The following is a 10,296-nucleotide window of genomic DNA, read 5'->3' as shown; positions in this document are numbered from 1 at the left end:
GTGGCGAGTGACCCGCCGGGCGCTTGCGGGGCGGTGGGCGAGAGAGTGGCGCTCCCTCAGCCCCTCACCTCGTCCCTCTCGGGGGATGATGAAGGGGACCCCTTCCGAGTTGCCGGAGCGTCCCCCAGCAGCCCGTGTCGAGGTGGGGAGCAGGAGGAGGAGAGCAGACCTCCCGGCGGCCTCGCTGAAGGCCTCCGTGCTGGCCTTGCGAGCACAAAATGCCCATCTGCGCCCTCGGGTTCAGCTTCTGTAGACCAAAAATCTAACTGTGCCACGCAACCCGCGTCTTGGGCTAATTTTCTGCATATGTTAACACATACGACAGACACCACTGGAGGTTTGCAGGCAGAATCGACGAAAAGCTCACCCAGGTGCCCAGTCTCTGAATCAAGACACAATTTTAATTATCCCAAGCCACAGCAGAAACAGTTCTGCCGATGAAAACGCATCGCTAGACTACCTTTAAGAGTCTTATAAAGAGCCACCAGATAAAGCCATTGCTGTGGGGTGCGGTAGCAGTGTTTTGGGCAGTGGTCTGAGGCACCACCGCTCTCCAGGCTTTGATTCGAAGGGCCTTGTAGGTCCAAAATGGGGAGAAGAAACCACTGGTGTGCTCTTCATTGGTGACCCTGGTATGCAGGGTCAGGGGGGACAAGCGATGCCTCAGGATGAGCATCAGCGCTGCCCTCGCTCAGTGTCTTCATCTGCAGTGCCACCACTGGCATTGATGGTCCAACCTGTACGTTGGTGGTGACCAGAAGGACAAATTCGTGGTTCCTGTTGAATTTAGTTGCCGCAACCGGTGCAGCTAACATAAAAGGCTTTGTTCCTCAGGGCTGCGATGAAGGGTATGTTTTATTCGTTGAGAGTGCTAACTTATCGTCCCCTCGTAACATGATATTATAGAATGGTATATAAAAATCTATACCAGTCGGGCTTTGCACAAGCCTCTGAAAAACAAGTTCCTGGCACACAAATTGTTGGGTCTGAACTTCCCAGGAAGATGGAAGAAAATAGAGAACAAAATATTATAAGAAAAAGCATTTTGTTTATAGCAATGAATACACCAAAATGAATGCCTTGTGAGACAAATATACAGTTTTGTTTTTATTTACAGCTCATGAAACACTTTGAAAGAGCACTTTTTTTTTTTTATTATTATTATTTGAGTTTGCATGTGATTCGTACAGTAAGTCACTGGAACTTGTAAAATAGGAGTGGATAATTATGGGCAGCTATGAAGGTGATGATGCCTTCCTAAATACACTTTTGAAAAGTTAAGAAGTGACAATCTGTATAAAATTTACTTGATAAATAGTTGTGAAGAGGTAGTAATCACAATATGGATTTTTCTGCACAGGAATAATTACAAAACCCACATGTTTTAAAAAATAAATCCTCGGTTCATGCTTTGGCCATCGCAGGCCAGCAGTTATGAGACAAAATATTTGAATTACAGGACAGTTGGATTTCCTTCTAGTTTGGTAATGATGACTTAACTCTTAATTGTTAGAAAGCTCTTTCTGCTCTTCAGAACATCTTAGATTATCTGAAAGAGGGTTACTTAGATGTGAAATTATGATGAAAAGGCAGGGATTTTGGTGTGGGGTTGGGGCTTCTTTTTTTGGCTCAGAAAGGTAATGGAGGCCTGCTCTGAATTAAAACTGTAAATCCAGTGTGCTCAGAGATTTTAGCAGAGATTACTAAATTGAATGAAGTGCATAGTACCTGAACTGGTAAAAAATAACCATGCTTCTGAGGAACTGTAAAAAAGGCAGAATAAAGGTATTTGATTTATTGAGAAAAAAAAAAAAAGGGAAGAGTATTTTATCATACATCACCTCTATCTTTTCTGCGTTTGAATGAAATATTTTTATTTTCGATTATCACAAGAAAGAGTAATTCAACTAGTAGTTGTGAACACTTAATTTACAATACTTAGCAATGATACATGGAAAGTCTAAAAATCATGTACATAAGTTATTCTGCTGCTTTGGAAAATGGAGAGGCCATAAAATCAGTAGCTTTAATCACAAAGCTTATAACAAATATTCAAAGACTTGTAAAGCAGTCTTGTAAGTAATATTGCTGAAAGATCTGTAAAAGAGAATAATTCTGAAGTCCCCTATTTTCTCAAAGGTCTGTTATTATTAATCTGTTCTGATACAATGTTACTGTTTTTTCAGCAGATGGTTCTATTGCGTTCAGTTTTACAGCTTTCAAAAAACAAATTTCCACTTACAAGTCAGACTTGTTTGAAGTAGAAGTTACATATGACACGGCAGGACCAAAGTCTGCTTCATTTGCTAGTGAGATTGGAATTTTTGCTTCCATTTGATGAAGACATCAGTAGTTATTTGCACAAATAAAAAAGTGGGAATTGGCTCCCAGAATTTGTGAAATATGTCAAAACTGAATTAGTAAAGTGGGGTTTCAAAGCAAATCTGTGTTTTACCCAAAAAGATGCTGTTTTCAAATTATTTGGAATATATTCAGTGAGAAAATCTGTTCACTCTCACTCACCTGATGAAATAACTGGTGTAGTGTCACTGCTCTTAAAAGGTTCTGCCATGCGACAGTGGACAAAAGGCAGTGCATCATCTCTCAAGCTGATTGCCCCAAGACATTCTGCTATACTGCTGCAGCAGCTGAAACAATAAAATTCACCAAAGCTGCCTTTCTTCTCGGGGAAGTACTGGCTACTTCGTACAGAAAGCCAGCAATGGCTCAGCGCTTCTTTCTCACCCTTTTCTGCCTAGGAAGTTGAAAATAATTATAGTGAATTAATATAACTGGAGGAACCTGTCAGAGGATTAAAAAACGCAATGCAGTATCCCTAACGATCTGGAATAGTTAATTAAGTTCTCTTATAAATGAGTTCCAAAAATAACTTACTTTCAGTAAGTTATTCTGAGAAACAGTCACTTTAGCATACCTGAGCTGCAGTGCCTATTAGAAAAGGGCCAATTATCCAGTGATTGGCAGTTAAAGGTGAACTGCTGAAGTTCTTAATTAAAAGATTCCCTATTATAATCACCAGTAAGTAACGGAACACTGCATATATAAAGCAGACGTAATGTTAGAAGAATATTTCTATTTTGAAAACCGTCTCCTCCTTTGCTTACCGTGCTAAGTCCGAAACAGGAATGTTACGGTTTTCGCGGGTGTAGCTGGCAATGTGCCACGATTGCCCCTCGTTAGTGTCCTGCTCGGACTCTGCTGCAGTCAGAGGTGGTTCCCTCATCTAACAGGTGGCAGAACTTTTGCTGCTGTTAATACCCAAAGCTGTTTATGTAGTACAGAAAAAACTATTTGAGATTCTACAGGAGGGTACTTCTGTCTTTTTAACTGAGAAACTGGCTGTGGAGCTCCTTTAGCTGCCTGTCATTGACAGCTTCCCTGAATTTTCAGTTACTTCACAGTAAACAGGATATTACCAACTCTTCCGTGAGATTTACTGGGATTAAATTTTGGGAAAAAAGCTTCTGGTTTGGAAGCATGAGATGTATCAACATACTACTAAAGTCTGAATGAAAGGCATTTCTCAGGAGGCGTATCTCCCCATCCGGGTGTAGAAGGCCTCAAGGTCATTCTGTCTACATTTCGAGCTCGCCAGATACAAAGAGCTTGGCTCTGAATGCTGCCTAGCCACGCTAACAGTGCATTATGCCCAAGATAATACAGCCTACTAAGATTAGCTTGAACACCTTGGCACACTGTTCACCTTTTTTTAGGCAGAAAGGGGCATGCGGTGACTTCAGGTCTGTCTCCAGCCACTCACACAGACATGGCCCTGGTGATCAGTGCTGTACGTGAAGGATGACTTACCAGGCCTATGGGCTTCTTGCTTTTAAGTGCTCTGTATAAACACTACTAAAATATACGTACAGCTAATCCTATAGTTCCTAGTTCTGATAAGACAAGGCTAGTCATTTTCATAGGTGATTTAACTTGTTCCTGCAGAACCATGAAATCCAGCAACTTTACTTTGTCCTTCGTTTCGCATTCAAGAAGACTCTCCAACTTGTATTTATTAACCACTGCAACAGATACAAAATTTAGCCTAAGAGAGCATTATATAAGTTCTTGACTGATAGGTAATGATCCTTATATGATGCCAGTTTTTCTAAGCTTTGGATGAACTTAGTTTTCAATAATCAACCTACCAATCTTCAGTGAGTCAAAAGTACAAAATTAACCTTATAAGGTCACACCTCTGTCAAAATGACCGGTCTGTTTCCATTTCCAGCAGGCACTAGCACAAGCTAAAATTAATATTCACTGGTAGCTGAACCATTTTTTGCACTTGACTAGATCTGTTTTCAGTGTTTGAAATTTTTACTTTATTAGTAAAAGCACTAACAGTAATTGCTACCAAGAGAAACTGTCAAGTTTAACTGGCAAAATCCTTCATTTACCTTTTTTCTGTTCAGCTTAATCCATGGGTTTTTAATGTGTTTTTCTCCGTATGAAGTCCTTCTGTACTTTCAGGGGTTGGGGGGGCAGAGGGGAAGTCTGAGCACCTCCAGCTCACCAGAAAGCCTGTAGTACCAAAGGAGTTTCTATTCTACCTGTATCTATTTTGATTGCAATGGAAAAGTTAGGTGGAGATGTTGGAGTTACAGGTTACAGAACGTCTACATCCCCCTGTCTTTTTCTCACTTCTAAAAAAAAAAAAAAAATTTTTAGACATAAACATTTCAATTTTTTAATTTGCATATTTTTAAAATACAAAACAAATGTGAGAGCTATTCTAATGTTACATTGAAACAAATGTAGATCAGAGATGGGTTTATTGTAAAGTACATGTACAAGGTTCAAAACCAAGTCTGTGTTATCTAACATGACATGTTTTTTTGTGAAGCTATATTAACTGCTGATGAAGACTCTGAAGATGGAAATTTGGGAGCGTTTCTGTATGTTAGAGACTGTGATCTCCTATTAGCTGTTCTAGAGAAGAAAAAGAACTTTTAGACTCAATAATCCCTATAATGTGTTCATCATGCAACAACTTAGAGTCAAACACTATAGGCTTAATTTATTGGGAGTTAGCCATCTATTTGATGGCTGCAAAACACTCAGGAAAAATGTGGTGATGGATAATCACCCATGAGAACAGAGAGAAATTAGCTATCTAGTTAATGAGGTTAAGCTACAGTATCTTCTCCATCATCATGAGCTAAACCGCTGGGATCTTGTAGGCAGAAATGACTGGGATATTTTTACAGAGACGCAGAAATTTAGAGAAAGCTTTCAAAGGAAAGAGTCAGAAAATGGAACTGGTGCAATGAAAATCTAAAAATGAACTATAGTATCTTACTGTGGTGGTATATAATTTGGGACCATTACTCATTTACTAAATGGTTCTGCAGTTCGTCGCTGATTAAGAACATTTGGGTAGGTTAAAGCTGCTGAAGTTTCAGGGGAATAAGCAAACAGCAGCTTTTTTGGCCCATTTGTTTCACTGCAAAAATCTTCCTGTATCATAAAATATTGATAACATAGCTTTAAGTGATAAAAAGGACTATTTTCTCTCTACTCCATTGTTCCTATTCTGTTCAATTTTGCCAGTACAAATAATGTTAATAACTAGCAATCAAAACAGTTTTTAACTGTGTCATATTTAATACTCTTTTCATCTCACAGATTTTTCAAGAGAGAATTCATCTAGGAAGTATGGAGCTGTTTTGACCTAATTAGCAGAGCAGCGAGCTTGATTTTGAGTGATACAGATAAAGCATTTTATCACTGCAAAAAAAGCAACAAATCAATTGTAACTTTCAATGTCCCATTGAACTTCATTACATCATGTGTAGTATAAACCACTGACATAATCCGCCTCTAATTTTGAGACCTCAAGGAAGGGTGGCTGTGACAGTGCCCTTTGAAATAACACTGAACCATCAGCTCCCATGTCAACATCATGCTCTAATCAGTGCAGTCTTTTTTGTTGCAGGGTCTTCCACCTTATAATTGACCCTGACATATGCTATTCACTCTACCCCTTGGCTTTGGACATATAATTCCTGTCACGGTCAATTATTAGGTGATAGAGCCTGCAACCACAGGGACCATTGCCTAAAATCATCCTACACAGTAAGCCCTGAAGTGACCAAATTCAAATCTAACTGGAGGGGGAGAGGGGATCTTCTCTTTGATAAAACTAATATTCTTTTCACTTCTATATAGAAAAATGTCAATTTCCATCATCCTATATATTACTGAGACAAATGGTGACAGTGCTATTTCTGAAACAGGTTAAGGAAAAGTACAAAAGCCTGCACCAAACTCGGCATACTCTGAAATGAGGAAATTGTCTGTACGAGCATACAGTATGCATAAAAATTAGATTACACTACATTTGAAAGGCAGATGAGAGTTTAAGAGTGACAAGTGGGCAAGCGCTAAAAATAAGGGCATGTTACTTCCTTTCCAACACTGCTTTGTCTGTATGCTTTCTTTAATGTTGTTTAAGCTTTGAAGTAAAGAAATACTTTGCGAGAGTCTGAAAATCACTTCCGATTACTGTATTGATAAGAACTGGTTTGGAACAAAAAGATCTCTTGTAGATGTCCCACTGGTTCTATAATGCCTGAGAAATTGGGCAAAGACAAAACCCAAGACACCTGGTCTCTGATCTTAGTGTAAGCATTATGATTTTAAAAAAACATAAAGTCTTGCAGTCATTGTATTACTGTAATAGCATTACAGAATTGTTACAACTTCAGGAATAAGAGCTGAGACAAGAGCAGAAGTTTACCATCCATCTGCAGAGATTTACTTGAAAGGGCAGGTTGTGAACCATGGGTTTGTTTCACAGATTCTCTGGTTGTAATCACCTATGCCCTTAACCCAGAGGGACAGCTATCCCTGGTTTTTGCTGTGTGGACATTAATTTCAGTTTGCTAGTTGCTGTTGTCTGGTTTGGGTTGTTTATTTGGTTGGTTGGGTTTGGGTTTTTTTTGTAAAAGCTGAAAGGAATTTTAATAATCTATAGTATTTTCAGTCACAATTTATTATCTACAGGAATCTTCCTCTGATTTGTTTCACTGTTGACAATTTACTTAATTAATTCTCTAGTGCCTAAGCAACCCAGCTCAGAAATAATCCTTAAAAGACCTTTGCAAATCTGCTGAGTTTTACAGGTAATGCAAGCTATAATATTCTTAAAAATGTGATTTGGTGATATCTTTATTACATATCTTAGCCTGAATAGACAAAGCTCTAATTAACAGTCATAAAATTATCTAAGTCTTTTAAAATCCCATCTGTACAGTTTGTCTTAATGATGTATACATAGCATAGCAATCCCAATGAATACCAAGCACATACAATGCAAGTGCTTTTAATTTAAACCATACCGCTGATTAATGATGGAGTATTCTGAAACTGGTGTACATGTTCTGTATTTCAATTGTACGGTTCTCTTAAGACTTGAGCACCTTCCTGCTGAAGTACACAGTCCTGCATATGTCTGGGAGCTGTTACTCCAGCAACTGCTCTTAATGTGTGCAGTATCCAAACGAGTCACCTTTGGAAACCGGTGATTTAGCTACAAATGGGTGACTTCACCAGAATGTGTAACCCAGCTCAGGTGTTTGCAAGACAAAATCTTCAAGTTATTGAACCTATTAATATGTGCAAATACCACATTTCCACATCTTCAGAATTGAAAAAAAGTGCTGTTCCTAATGTACATGCTTTTTATCTACCCTGCATGTATCACATGACATCCTAAACATTATTTCATAGAAGAGTTAATTCAGCTTTCAGCAGTCTGCAGTCTGTGAAGCAAGGAGAATAACTCCAGGCTGGTTTATGGTTTAAAGCATGATTGAATATACGAACAGGGCTCCATGAAGTATTCATTTCAATATATATAATGTATTTTTTAAATATTTCATCTCTATACAGGTCTCGTCCTCTAAATAAGTAGAGCATCTCTATTGCGCTTAAGAAGCAGAGCAAATAGAGCCCAAGAATACTGGGACAACACCAATGATCTGAATCTTGGAATTTTATTCTCTGGTTGATAACTTGTTGATTGTTGCATGATCGTTTATGTGACTTCAGCTGCTCTTTGTTTCTGTTTCTCTGTCTGTAAAGTGGGCATAGTTGTACCGTGCAGAGTATTTTGAGATTTATAGGGGTTTACAACTGGTTAAGTTACAAAACATCATTGAAATAAGTGTAAAAAAAGAAAACCTTTCAGAAACCTTTTAACTCAGGTGTTCCAAAGATCAGTACCTAACTTTTAGATAATTAAGGTAAATATTTTGTGTCTCATGAATAAGATTATTTATTATCTTATAAATTTAGAAGATTAGCTTATTTTTAATATTTATATGCAGGTTCTTTTGGGGAAGTCTGCAGGGACATCACAAGCAGTGTTTAAATCTCACCACGGCAACTGATTTTTCTGTGCTCTATCAATAACATATTTGCAGAACTGCCAGATGGGGAGAGAAACTGCAGTGAGAAAATAATGGTCAGGTTTGTAGTACAACAAGAAAAAAGGATCAGACATTAGATGCATGATTTTAAAAGAATATTTTGACTAACTAAACATTTAACAAACTTCTTAAACAAAAGCTTTGCATTGATCTGTCTGCAAGAATGACAAAAGAAAAAGGTGAAAAAAAAAATCCTATAGCTAAAGCTGACACAAATCCTAACCAAATACAATTAATACGGAATATAAAAACAGTAAATATTTGGATGATAAATCTTGTGGCAGTATGGGAGCCAGAAGGTTACTATGAGCTTTGCAGTAAAGATTTCTAATAGGGTCTATCCAGTCTCTCCTTCTTCCATTGTGGAGAAGATTGGTAAAAAAGCAGAGCTTTGAAAAATTTGATTCTCCCAGGCTCCTCTGTATACAACAGCATTAAAAACAAACATTTAAAGACAGCAAACTTGCAAAACCTCAGTGCATTTTTAACCCATTTTCAGGCGGCATTAGATCAACAACAGAAATAATTGCTGTCAGTTTGTACTTTTTGACCAATAATTCTCGGTATTTCCTGCAAGAAACTTGAGTGATGCAAATGACCTTATTTTTACAGCATGCTTTTATTAAATAGTTTATTATTTTGGCAGACTAATAAAGATTTTGGTATTTGCTTTTATTTGCAATAATATTACCACCACATAAAAAAGGATTTTATGTTCTTTTTGAGGAACAAGGAGGATAAAAGTGTTGATGGATAGTGCAACTAAGGCATCAGCAATGAGCTGGAAATGAGACACATAAATATGAAAGCAGAGCTAAGAAAATAGAACTGCACCCTTGGCCTTTCTTAAAAGAACACGCACATGCCCTGGTTCATTCATACAGTTGCAGAAACTCCTTTTGTTTTCAGTGAGTCAGGGCAAATATGCATAGACTAAAATATTACTAAGATTCTCAATTGTTTGGCATATTTCTGTAGTTAATACAGTTGTGAAATGTTTCTAAGCATTTAGAGAAATGACTGGTGATAATGATGATGATTTTTTAGGAGATGTATATTTTATTTGAAATATAAATTTGTCCCTCTTTCTAGCCCTATCTTAGCCAAAGGTAGTGAAACAATGTTGGTTTTCAGTTTTCCTTTTTTTATCCCCAAACACACCTAATTCTTCAAAGACCAAAGAGCAGAGACCTAGTAGCCAGGTTAGACAATCACACACAAATTTTAAAACCAAAACTATTAGTCCTCTAATCAAAAAAGCCTAGATAGCGTGTAACAGCATTAAACTTATTTTGTTTTGAATGTTTTTTTTTCATTTCAGATGGAAAAAAATTGTGACTACAGTATTCATCCTGCAATAATCTGAGCCCCTCAAGAAGTGGTGGTGTTGCAGGGGTATTTGGCAGTGCATAAGAGTTGCTCAGCATCTATTGTAATCTGAACCTTAATTTCTTCAGGTAAGGAACATATTTATTCAAACGAATAATTGGATATGTCTTAGAAATAATGACATGCACTTGATCGAGAATACTTAAGATCTGAATTTTACATACAGCCACCCCTCAAAAAGACAGCCCATGCCGAAAAATGTGAACGAAGCAAATATCATGTGAAAAAAGGCAAACAGAACTTCGCCTCACTGGAAATTTGTATGTTCCATTTGCCTTTTCTAAAAGGCAGTCAGTAAGTAGGAATCATGAAGTATGAGTTTCATAGAAGAATAAATCTAACAATTAATTATATGTCAAGACTTAAGAATCAAAAAACTGCTTATGCCCATTGCCAGTCATTCACTCCCTGTCAGTAGTAGTTCACATCTTTCCTGGGATGGCATCCAACCACA

Source organism: Charadrius vociferus, unplaced genomic scaffold (genome assembly GCF_000708025.1).
Source record: "Charadrius vociferus isolate BGI_N301 unplaced genomic scaffold, ASM70802v2 scaffold14, whole genome shotgun sequence".
Classification (NCBI taxonomy): domain Eukaryota; kingdom Metazoa; phylum Chordata; class Aves; order Charadriiformes; family Charadriidae; genus Charadrius; species Charadrius vociferus.
This window is presented reverse-complemented; position numbering follows the sequence as displayed.